We start from the raw sequence: 13,505 nt of genomic DNA on the forward strand, positions 1-13,505 counted from the left end.
TACAAGTTTTAAAAGGTTTTCTGTTCTAAGGTGTTTATTATAGCACCTAACTAGAATTGATGTAATCTGGGTTCCACCAATAAGAAGATATTTAAGTAATCTTGACATAGTCTGCAAACATCATCCAGCAATTACAGATGGTGTCACCAAGGTTATGAAGTAAAATAAGCAAATGCTTTTGTGATGGTCAGGAAAGGAGGAAGACAGCGTTGGGTGGGCAGTGCTGATCGTGGAGGAATTTGGAGAGAAAATGAATTAAATCAGTGAACATATAAGAAGGTGTGAACTTCCATAGGACTTGTGAAGAGAGGCATTCAAGGTGGTGAGTATGGGTGGACTTGACTACAAGAGTGAGGAGAGGGAAGGCCACACCCAGCGGGGAAGGAGGCCTAGGTGGTTAGTATTTCAATACAGGCCATCCTGACATCCTCACATGCATGTATCTGGCAGTGAGGCACCTACTGTCAAATGAGAAATAATGCATGTAAATCTGGGGAGTGGCAATTAGAAGACCTGGGCTCACTGGAAGGGGACAGACATCAACAGTGCAACAATTTCAAAACCATGAAAAAGGTGGATTTAGGATCTAGGAGACTGCAGACCTGTTGATTCTCCTTGTTTCGCTTACTGTGGCTTCATTTCATTGCAATTTAATCTCTGGCTTTATTTTACTATTTTTATTTTCCCTTCAACCTATCAGAAATCCTGTTAAGAAAAGTGGCAATCCTCCCATCTCACATTCTTTTAAAATTTATTTTATTAGATTTTTTCCCAATATCAAGGTGAATAAGGAAATATCATCTATCTTCCTCATCCCCAACCCCATGGAGATAATTATTATTAACATGATTTTTATCCTATCCCTTTTTCTCTATTTTCATACAAAACTATAAGGTTTTCTCTAACTTAAAAATGACACTATGCTAAACATACTGCTGTAGTTTCTCTTAACACATATTCCAAATAGGAGACACAGAGATGAAGTCACTTGTTTATAGCGACTTGTAATTGTCACTATTAATATAGTCACTATTAATAGTCACTTGTAATTGTCACTATTAATCACTATTCATTCGCTTTTGCTCCAGACAGCCTTCTGGTTCTTAGACTAGGAAGGAAGTCAGGATTTCAGTTCATAAACCTCTTAGGTTCAGGTGATTCTTAACATCATGACGGGCAATTTTATAACATTGGAGAAAATACTGTGCATATGTGCCAAGTGAATTGGGACATTTAGTGGCTCTTTTAATTAAAATTCAGACATGAAATTTAGATTTGTTACTGAATAACGATTGATAATGCCATGAATAGTTCATTCTGAATGGACCCTAGACTGTAGGATATTGCTGTTTCAAATTCACAAATCACTGTCTTCCTCACCTCTTTGCATCTCCATACCACTTTTCCACTCTCATCTTATTACCCTGATCTTCTTGTCTCTTGATTGAAAACAAGGATAAAGAAGAAAAAAAAGAAAAAAAAAGCTTTACTCTTCAGAATGTGTATTGTTTTGAGAGGTATGTTAGAAATCTGATATTCAGGTTTGTAAATGTTAACACAGAATTGCTTTGTGTCCCATGAACTAACATCTAAGGCTGCAAGTGTGTGTTTTAGTGAACGAAGAGTTGAGGATATGAGAATAATGCACAGTCCTTCCCCAGTAGAAGTGGAATGAGATTACCTATAGTATGGTATGCAAAGCATAGGGGAAGTTTTATATTTCTATTCTAAGGAACATTAACTATCAGGGAAGCACAAAAAAAGATAATCACCAGAGGGATAAAGAAATGAAGGCAGTCTTTCTGGAAGGAAGCAATTGTTCAGCTGGGGTTTTGAAGGATAAATAAGAGTTCAATAGGTGGTCAAGTGAAAAGAGAAAGTAATTCAAGGCAAAGGAGACAACATTTGCAAAGGCACAGAGGTGAGAAAGCAGGTGTGTTTGGCACTTTGTGATAATGGAGTGTGGCAGGCAGATGAGGGAATAGGAGTAGGAGATCAAAGTGATGAGTTTTTAGGGATGAGATGTTGAAGTACATAGTTTAATTTTGTTTTCCTGTATTTACATTTGCTATGTAGCAGACAGTGTTGTTTTAAAAATACTAACTCACTTAATTCTCATAACAAGTTAGGCAGACTGTTGGACTGCTTGTTGATATAAGGACTAAGAAAATCTAAGATGACTGCTTCATGGGGGGGGGGGGAGTGTTGGAAATAGGGTAAATGTGATGTTATAGAACCAGACTCCAAAACTCTGAAAGCCATGCATGATCGCTGCTGCAGCAATAAGTCCTCATGCGCCACAAGGAGATTGTGGCTGGATTCTGAGATCTAGAAAGGGATTGCTATGTGCCATTACTGAGCACCAAAGCCTTTCCAACCCTCAACATCACCCATGGAGGTACCTGATTGTATTCTCATTTTACACATGAGGTTTGGCAAGACCAAACAAGTTATACAGGTCCCACACTGGTAAAGTGAAGGGGCTGAAATTTGTCCACCTCAAAAATATGGGTTTCTCCATTCCACCATTTCCCAGAGAAGGACCAAGGAGCATTGTTGGAGACCAGCTCCAACTATTGAGGTGTCTAGAGGCAAGACAGGCAGGACCCTAAGGTGGGAAGGCGTTGGTGAGTGGAGATTCCCAAAAAAGGGGAGAAGGAGAAAAAGGGGGAAGGGGGGCAAGGAAGACACAGGAGTCAGAGTTGGGTGCAAGTCTTCCTGCTCTGCCTTCAGCAGAGGTTTATTTTATACATTACGAGCAAGCAGTGGGATGACATCAGCACACAAACTGGTCTGAGAGATTACAATCATCTTTTTTTTTCTAAGAACAGTTTAGGGTCATATTGCCCTTTAGCTCAGATATAACATTCTAAAATCAACTAAGGTTAAAAACAGGTACACATTGGCCCTCCTTGGTGGCGCAGCGGGTTAAAGCACAGCACAAAGAAGCTTAAACCACTTCCGCATGAGTTCGATCCCCACCTGCCCCGGAGGTGACCACATGGCGCAGCAGACCTCTCCGACTGCTCCCCTCAGCAGTGTACTTCGTCGATCTGCCTGTTCTGCACCCCACTCTGTCCCTGGTGAATCCTCTCACCCTCCGCATCTCTGGCCTGTACCCCTGTTCTGTACAAATAAAAAAAAATTAAAAAAAAACAGGTACATAAGTGCACAAAGTTTATGACTAATATTACTATAGTGGAGATCAACTAAGATAGAAGTTCCTTAAACCTTATCTACTACTTAATGGGTTTTTGTTTTTCTGCCTGAGTCATCCTAGGAGACAGAAGAGGAAATTCCTTGCTAATCAAATCTTTGAATAGGAGACATAGGTGAATTTCTTTATCTAAAAACTACATAGTAGAATCCTGAAAGACTAGCCAGAAGACTTTTGTGGACCCCTTTAAGGTGTAGCAGGTAGAAAACTTGACTAGTTTAAAAATAGGCAACCTGGATGAATTTCCACATCTAAAGGCCAAACAATAGGAAGTTTGAGTCATTCTTCAGAAGCTGAATAGAAGGCTAGGTGAGATAATAGAATGATAAGATTTGGGTTATCCTCCATCCGGCAGTGAGAGAGACTTTGCAAAAACAGCCCTTTTGCTTTTATTTATCAGTCAGTAGTCAAGTCACTTGACTTCAGGGGAATTTTTCACCCTCATGCAGTGCTTGCTTGTCAGGGCAGGCAGGCCTTATGTGGCTGAGGCAGTCCAATTGTAAGCTGAAAGTCGCTGAGAATATTTTGATATTACAATTATACAAAAAAGGGAGGTCATAACATAAGTTAGCGTGGAAAGTCTGATTTTTCAGAGCAATTCCCTTCCATCTGGACCGTGTCTGACGACAGAGGTTGCATAGCTTGTGTCAGAGCATCAAACACTAGACATGTTCTATAAGCTGCTCCAGCCTGGTATGGGTACAGGGAACAATCTGCATGATGTTTCTTGGGAAAGTTATTAGAGTATGAAGAAGAGATGTGAGAGGAAGTTTTCCAGTATCCTTTGGGTACTTGGTACTTAAAATCACTAAATCATTAGATATTTGCTGAGACAGTGTACTCTTTCTTCCTGGAGATGCAGCACAAAATGAACTTATAGGTGGAGAAAATTTGTGACATAGACTGTTCTGGCCTACTTTCTGAACCAACCAACTTCTGAGAGAGATGAACCAGAGTAACTGAAATGAAGCTCTTCTAACATCTTTTTCAAGATTCATTGTTTGCATTTTTTGTATAAATATGAAAGGCTGAAAATAGTCACGATCACAGTATACTGGGCGATGACAGCATCGTGAGCATTCATGTTTTGAAACCAAAGTCATCTGGTACTAAACAATTTAGTTGAAAAGCAAAAAACAAAAGTTCAGAAAACCAGACTACTCTTTATATTCAAAAATCTGATTTGTTAACTGTATTGGCAATTTCAGTATGATATTGATAAAATCTAGAAAATGAAACCACATCTCTTTCCTATGCATTGCAAAGAAATGAGTTAAAAATGAATCTGTCTCATTACAGATACATTTAGTTTTGGTGGTGTTTTCTTTGGCTTTTGTGGGGTTTTTTGTTTTGTTTTGTTTTTTGCATTGCAAAAAAAAAAAAAAATCTCAATACAGCCTTGTTCAAGTATTTATCTCAAAGAATACACTCCAGTGGTAGATTTTTCTGACAATCTTCTTTGGGAGAAAATGTCACAAAGGTAAAAATCACTAGCATTTTGCACTGGTCTCTCCTAGTCTGGCACCGTGCTAAGCACTTGCACGTGTAAGTTATCCTGACAACAATCTGCTAAGGGGGCAGGATCCTCCTCATTTAAAAATGGGTCAGAGGTCCAGGGAGGTGAAGTCATTAAAGCTACTCACCAAAGCCAGGGGAGACTGGAACCTAGGTGTGTCTGGTTGCCACAGCTTAACTTTCCTGGGCTCTGGCTGCTTTCCTAAAAGGAGATGATAGGTCCCTTTGGGTCAGCTCTCCTTAGTGACTAATATTTTGCTGCAGCTGGGACAGGTGTAGCTTGTTCCTGTAATCCACGGAAAGAGAGGCGGAACCTGCTGCCTCCTCTAAACAAGCAGTCCAGAGTTTTGCCAGCAAGCCTGTTCGCATATAGGGTCTTGCTGTTGCCCCCTTTGGAAGCCTTTCTGCCATTCAGTAAGATTTCCGACAGGGGATGATTTTCTCAAATGAAGGAAACAAAACGCTGGACCAGGGACCTAGGACATGCTGTGGACATCTTTCTGCTGACCCGAGCCAGTAAATTATCTCACGGTGAGTGGTCTTCTCAAATTGCCTTCAGGTGTTAGTTTAAGAGTGTAGATAAAAAAGAAAAGTTAAAAAGATTTTTAAGATTTAGTAAAAGGGAGCGATTGATACACACCAGGCCCAGTAATCATGCCCTACAAACCTGTCAGTTTGTACTAAAGTGACAAGGTAGCTGAGGGGAATCCTTGCCCCATGGTTTGTGGTCATAGACTTGGCTCACTTTGATGAATCAGCTAGTTTGAATTATTAGAAAAATGAAATGAAATGTTTGCCCTCGTTCAGAATTTCCAAATGTCCCTGCAGGGTAAAAAGATCCTTTTTCTCTGTCTATTTAATTTTATAATATGCGTAATGTTCTCCATGAAACATCTAGTCCTGAATTTATCAGAGCTTTAAACAAATGTCATGATCTGTTTTACTTAATGATTAATGTGATCCATTTAAATATTGTAGATCTTTTCTCGTCCTTGCTTAACTTGCCCACAAATGGGGACTTTCTCGTTAAATGCAGACACATAACTACCACTGAGAAATGGAAGGGGGGAGCAAAAGCCTGTCTACAATAAATATTGTGGCCAATTAGACTTCATCATAGTAATTTCTCTGGCTTTGTAATGTTTGTTTACTGGGTTTCGTAGGGAAATGGGCACCATGTCTGATAACCGGAACCATAAACTCTCCAATCTCACACTCTCCGACACTGAAAAGTTGTGACAATAGAAACTATTTTCTCCCTTACCAGACCCTACTCAATTATGAATTAGACATTTGAAGATTCTGACCTAAACTTGTAAATCTGTTTGTGCACATTCACAGAGTACTCATACATTTCCTAAAAACCCACACATTAATATTGCTTACTTTTCAGCAGGGGTAAATGAGGGTCTCAGAGACCTCTCAGAACAGGCTGGAGTTAAATAATATTGCATGTTTTTCATTTTACTGTGATGAATGCAAAGCTATTAAATAACCTTTTAAAGAGTTGGTGTAATTATCTGTAAACAGTAATGTTACAAAAAAAAAGGTCAAGTTGTCCTGCCATTAGATGTTTATGGATATAAACTGGATTTATGTTTCCATAAAACAGGCACCGACTAACTAGATTAATTCTCCACAAACTAAACCAACTGTAGTAATATTTAGACACAATAAAATGATACCAATTAAAACAATTTTATTTTTTGTGTCATATTGATTAATGGTGCACTAAAATTAACCAGAGACCTTAAACTCAGAATGGTTGGCAAAAGGCATCCACATCTCAATATTATTACCAACAAGAAGAGCAGTTAAGTGAGATGGCTGTGCAATAGTATGAATATTTAATTAATAATTAGTCATGTAATTTCTCCTCAGGAATTATTATCCCTCAAACTGGTTTGTGAATTTAATTATTAGCAGCCTTTTTGTTTCCATGTCCCCTCATTACTGTCAGGATTGATGTAACATAAACTTCATTAAAAATTAAAGCAAGAGTCTTAATTACAAGGCTACCCTGACTGAAGTTAGAATTAGCCAAGTCAGTGATGTGCAAATGAGTGCATTATTTAAGAAACATGCTGGAAGTAGTTATGCTAATGTAGAAGGTTCGCAGTAGCAGACCTTTTCACTTGCAGTTGCATATTCATTAAATGCACTATGCAAATTTAATGTAGCAGTCTTAGTAATGCGTTGTTAATTTATTCAGATTTATTGAGTACGACTTGTAAAAAAAAAGTACAAATTTAATTACTCTATCTAGTAGGGATGATATTAGGAGATAGCAGAGGTTTAAATGTGTTGATCTGGATTACTGCAGTTTGATGGAAGACGTGGTATCAAAGGACACAATTTTGATAACTGGGCTTGAAAGAATATTTGATTTACTTATGGAATGATCTAAGAAATCACTAAAATTGCACATGTTCCTTCCCAATAGGAAAGTAAAAAAGTCTCGGTTGTATTAACTTAAGAGCTAAAGCAGTGCTGAGTCCACAGCCTAATGGTCGTAATGACTCTACAGAGACCAGTAAAGGTTATGGATTGAGATCTGTGAGAAGCAAACTGTCTTTGTGGCAAGTTCATTGGTGGTTGCTTGCGCCTCTGGTGCGCTGCCGACCAGCTGGGGGGAACTATACGGATACTAGCTTCACTCTCTGGAGAAACACGGGGCGAGAGCCGGGGTACTGTCTTTCAGAGTGGGTGGATACTTAGGCTGGGTTTTAGGGGGGCCGGAGCAAACACAGCGCATGGTGGAGAAATTGTGTTCTTTCAACCATTCCTGCACCCTGGCTTGCACCTGCTTGGACTGTTCTTTCTGCATCTGCACACATCTAGTAGGTTTCTTTAACCCCATTTTACAGATGAGAAAACTGAGGCTGAGATTGGCAGCATAATTGGTGCAGATTGGAGAGTTGGGATCTAGATCCAGAACAGTGCTCCTCCCAGCCCACATTTCACTGCTGTCTCTACCTGCTGCTCCTTACCATCTCTTCTCTCCTCCCCTCTTTCCCCTGCCCTTTGGCTTCTTTTTTTTTTTTTTTTTTTTTTTGCCTTTTTTCATCCTACTCCTTGATCTCTCGCTCCTTTACTTCTGGAAATTTTTCTCATCTTGCAACTTTCTTCAATGTCCCACCCTCTTTCCTTGCCCTCCTCGCTCTTTCATTTTCTTCCTCTCTTACCTTTCCCTTCTCTTCATTGTCCCTTACTAGCTTTTCCTTTTACTCTCAGATTCATTCATATATATCTATACCTATATCTATACCTGTCTATCTAGGTGTGGATGTGGTTTAAAAATTGATAATGACCGACCTTTTTTCTTAAATAAGTGCAGCAAGCAAACACATAGGTTAAGTTAGAATAAAGCTGTTTAAAGTTTAACAGAGAAGCTCCTTGCCACCCCCTTAAGGTTGTGAAGGCAAACAAAACCAACAGTCCTCTTTTCCACCTAAGGCTCAAAGACCACTGTGCATGTCAGGACTACTAGCTGGGGTGACTTAGGATTCTCCACCTTGGCCCAATCTTTAAAATATTTTGCGTTTCCTGCCCTTTATGATTACAAAAATGAGGCCAGTGCATTTTTAATACAATGAATATTTCATCTTGGTTTGGGGGGTTAATGCTTCAAATCGGTAAATTTTCTGGACAAAAAGCAGTACTTTATACTGAGCTTCAGTAATGAGTAGGCTAAATATTACTAACCCTGCTGAGTACCTGATACTTAGCACCCATCTTTGGAGGCATTCCAGGTGTTCTGGTATATTCAAACAGCCTGACCTGGGCATATTGATCTCCATCTAACAGAGAGAGAAGCTAAACCACACCTTAAGTGTACAAATTGCAGGCTGAAATTTGGTGCCTACATAAAAGCCTTTCTAAAAAATTAGTGATCAGGTCCAAAAATTAGTTTGGTGGCAAAGCAGATATTTTGAATCTCCTGCATAATTTTTTCACCTTATGCTCACATTTAAGGGTGAACGGATCAGATCCTAGTTAACCTAACTCCACCCTGTTCCTGGCTGCTGTTTATCATACCACTCACTGCATGCCCTTCTGCCCTCGATCACACTTAATCTGTGTGTTTCTGCCACTGGATTCCAAACTTCTGGGAATCGAAGACTGACCTCATCTTTGGGCATTAGTGGTGATGTGCTAATAAGTGTTTAGATACGAGTTCTCTAAAAAAAAAAAAAGAGAGAGAGAGAGACCTTGTTAGCTGATTTCCTTGGTAATGCCCCAACATAGACATTTCAAGATATCAATGTGATGTCACTAAACACAGAGTTGGGAGAGATGCTTCACCTCATTATATAGTATGTCACCCAGCACATAGAAGCAATGGCTATACATACCCTAAAGAGAACAGTAAGATAAATAGGAAGTGACGACTTTTGCATATGTATTACCTTGCTTTAAGTGCAATATATTTAATTGTGTATAATTTTTGGGTCTTACCTTGCTTTAAGTGCAATATATTTAATTGTGTATAATGTCTGGGTCTTACCATCAACTCACAAAATTCCTCAAAATGAAAACATCAACTTTAGTTCACCTTTTTTGAACTTTAGTTCAACTTTTTTATCGGAATAAAAAAGTTTACTGTTAAAAAAATAGAAGAATCATTTTAAAATGAGGCTATTTCTGCTTCTCAAGTGACACTTCATTATTTGTAGAAGGAGACAACAGTAAAAATTTGAGTTGACCAGCAAGAGAAAATTTCTAATTATACAGTATCTGCTAGGACATTTGCTGTAATATGTTGGCATCTTGGAGCATATAGAAGTTTCTGAGTGATGACAGAGATGTATACACACTACCCCCTGGACATAGAGAGAAGAAGAAACAACAATAAGTTATTTAGAATTTAGTTATTGGAAAAAAAAAAAAAAGCATGGCTCTGGCACCACAGACACCAGGTTCAGTGCTTGGTGCTAAGGATGCAGAGATCAGTGTGACTGAGTGTGACTGGACATCTCCTGAGCTGGGAATCACAGGTGGACTCCCTGCAGGAGGGGCAGGGTTAGGGCTTGCACCTGGGCCTGAGCCTGAAGTGGATGTGGTCCACTTACAGAACAAGTAGCAAAGAAGCCCAGAAGCTGGCCTGCAGTTGGCAAGTGGGGGAAGTGTGAATCAAAGCTGGTGGATGTCAACATGGGACAAGGGACCCAATTCCTTGTGCTCTCTGGATTGTTTGAAATGGACTTGGAAATAACTTTGAGGTTACCCTCCTTACACTCCCATCCACCCTATACAAAGCTTGCTTGTCTGTCTGTCTTCCCTGCTAGCCAGTAAATTCCTGAAGGACAGGACTCACACAGGTTCTAGTCATCTATAGGTACTACTTGAGAAAATGTGTGGAAGTGAAGGAGAGATGTGTCCCTGCCTGCGTCCACCTTCCAGGAGTGAGCCCAGGTCCATGCAGAAGCTGACTAGGAAGGAAGTGATACTTTTCATGAATCTGTATTTGAGACCTACTGGAGGAGGCTCAGATCCCCAAACTTCTCTGCTCTTGATAAGGCTCCCATCCAGCCATGAGCAGACATTCCTTCCTGATCCTCTGTTTTCTAAGACCTTCCAGGGATTTTCGAGCCCTCACAAGGAACTGCAGTTGCTATGACGAGCTCACAGAGCCTGGAGCTGCAGAGATAAGTCCCATGTCCTGGGAGAAGTAGGAGTCCATGCAGCTCACAGCTCTGGAGCACCCTCCATTGCTTCACCTGTTTCCTAGGGTGGGTGTGCTCTAACCTACCTACTAGCTTGTATACCTACTGCGGAAGACTGAAATTGCCCTTCTGTGAAGAGAGGGTACTAAATCCTCTGGAATGTAAATTCCAAAGGCTAAGAGAAATAAAATAGAGGAATACATCATACATACTGATTCTTACCTCTATCACAGTTGCTGTAGTAGGTACTTACTTTGCTTTATCTCATTATTCCTAGAGCACCACCATGAGACAGAAACCATTATTATGGCCATTTTACAGAAAACAACACTAAGGTCGCCAAAGATTAAATAACCTATCTGATAAGCTGTAGTTGGTAATAGAGCAGGGACCAAATCAAGTGCATTTGATTTATAGTCTGTGTATTCAGAGACAGGCCCATCTGATGTGTGCTGTTTAATTGGGGGCAGGGGGATAGTGGAGGTCAAAAGGTCTGTTTTATTCAGCATTCCCAAATTCCCTGAGGAACAGAATCCCATGGGGTACTCGTTAATCGCAGAGCTTTCCAGGCGGCACGCCATGCATATGTCCGGGATGAAATCCTCCAATTTGTGCTTAATGAGGTGATTTCTTTTCAAGGAAGTTCAGGAAACATGAGTTAGTGGGAGGTGTCTACGCCCTTTCCTCGGCACCAAAGCACATGAAGACAGGACCAGGGGACCCAAATACCTACCTTCTCCACAAAGGGAGAACCAATCTTAATCCACTCAGAAGCATTCATTCAGGCGTTAATTCTGGATATCAGTTGTCAAAGCCCCATGCACAATCAGTGAAGGAGGGAAGGGCGAGCAGGCGGCATACGACACTGAGATGTGTGGCCACAGAGTTGGCTCCTGCCTGCCTGCAAATGAGCTGGTGCTTTGAACTTGGGCCAGTGGTTCCCCTGAGCCTTGGTTTTCTAATTGGTAAAATCGTAGGAATAATATCACGGTGTTAAAAGTGTGAAGATTGAGAACTGATTTGTAACAGCACAGTAGTGGCCGTGTCGATTGTGCTCACAATGGCCACCTTCATGCCTTAGCTGTCCCACTTAACTCTGTGCGCCTCCGAGTAAGCTGCTTAACTACTCTCTGCCTCAACTTCCTCTCCAGTAAATAAGAAATAAAAATAGACCCGATTTATGCGCTCTTGAAAAGATTTTTCATGAAAGGACTGAGAATGGTGCTGGGCAAATGGTGGATATTCTGATACTATCTGCTAGATTATTATTGAACTGCTTGACACAATTCATCTAGTAGAAATGGTTTTCCCTTCTGACTATGCAACAACCCTAATCCCTATGGACATAAAAGCCAGGTTCAGCACATGACAATCCTTCCACCCACTGATTCTCTAGTCAGAAGTGAGTGTGCATGTTGTCTTTTTCAGTAATGACTTTAGAGAACAAAGCAGAGGCACCCAAACAGAGTTGTTTCAGCCCTCGACTTATTTTCTCGAGGCCAAAATGGCGGATGTGCCCATCCCTTCCACAGGAAGGATGCTTTCCTGTGGAAAGCAAGCTTTCTTGGTTGTACAAGTCATTTCTCCTCTCTGAACTTAATTCTTCACTTATAAAGGAGTCTTTTCAATGCTGAAATCCTATGATACAATGAAAAATAATCTTTGATCCTAACTTTCAAATGTTGGTCATTTTGCTAGAAATACAGGGACAGGGAAGAAATCACCAGAGAGATTGGGTTGTTATGACATTCTCCTCAGCAAGTAACCTTTTTATTTAAGATCCCCTCAGTCATATGGATTTTCAAATGTGCGTGGCTTTGCTTAGCTTGTCCTCCTGAAATGATGGTCTTAATCATAAATTCTAATTGGAATAGGATCCACCTCAATTTATTCCTAATGCCTCAGAAAAGCAGAACTGTTTCTAAGAATAAATTGAGATGGATTCTATTCCAATTAACAGTTTGACTCAGTTAAAGTGTTGTTAACCCACTGTTGTCCTCTGATAACCAACCAATTCATGGATGGCAAGTTGCTGGCCTCAAGAAAACTAGCAAGGAGATGAGAGCCATCTAAATAGGGTTAGCACTTGGAGTGCTGTAGACTCATTTGTTCCTCTCCAACCTTCTATCTCCTTCCACTGTAGCCAGCTAAGAGACACTACCAGTTGGCTTGCTTGGAGCTGAGACTGGATTGATCTACTCTCTAAATATCAAAGTAGGATATTCTCATCATATTCAGACAGCTTCAGTCTCATTTCTGCAGAGAAAACAGAATCAGTAAACTACACAAACACACAGATTTAAGGACTTGGCTTCATGCCATGGTAGTGATTGGCAAGTATGTAATGTATAATGCTGGCCAACAGGCTGATCTCTATGTTACACTCTTAAGGCAGAATTCCTTCCTCTCCAGAAAACCTTGGTAGCTGCTGTGTTGGTTTTCCCTGGATTGGAGAAGGCACACCATTGTTATGGGAGGTAACCACCTTCATTTAATGCTGACTGATTGGGAATGTTAATGACAAAATACCTTAGCACCCACCATCAGACCAGTATTTGACTGGACAATTGGGCACCATGGTTCAGTCAAATTTACACAAAAAGCTACACATCACAGAATTCTACTCCCAATGCCCAAGAGGCAGTAGGCATGGGACATTGAGGTTCTGACATAGATAACTCAGTATCTGCTTGACCCCACCTCTGCCGCCCACCCTGTGACTCCAGGAATATTTTTTCCTAAGGCCGGAGTCAGAATGCTTAGTCTGGTGATGGCCATCTCTTTGGTGGTCCAGTTAACTTAGGCTCCTAGTAATTCCTAAGCCTGAATAGGTAGAGTAGACAGTTTTCTGTAAACCAGTAGGTAAATATAAATGATTGAATACCCAGTCTGGTGGAAAACTTTGGGATATTTTGACCAAAATAGGGCCTCAGAATTTCCATTTTCACTGGGCAAATGGGAAAATGAGATAATATAAAATTGATGTGTATGGAAAGCATGTGATTGGGCATTTACATCTATTTAATTAAGGAACACGTTATAACCTCTATTTACTTCTGTTTAATTAAGGGATTGCTCATTTTGGAAGTGGAATCATGCTGGGCCTT

Source organism: Condylura cristata, unplaced genomic scaffold, assembly GCF_000260355.1.
Source record: "Condylura cristata isolate star-nosed mole 26May11 unplaced genomic scaffold, ConCri1.0 scaffold00023, whole genome shotgun sequence".
NCBI lineage: Eukaryota > Metazoa > Chordata > Mammalia > Eulipotyphla > Talpidae > Condylura > Condylura cristata.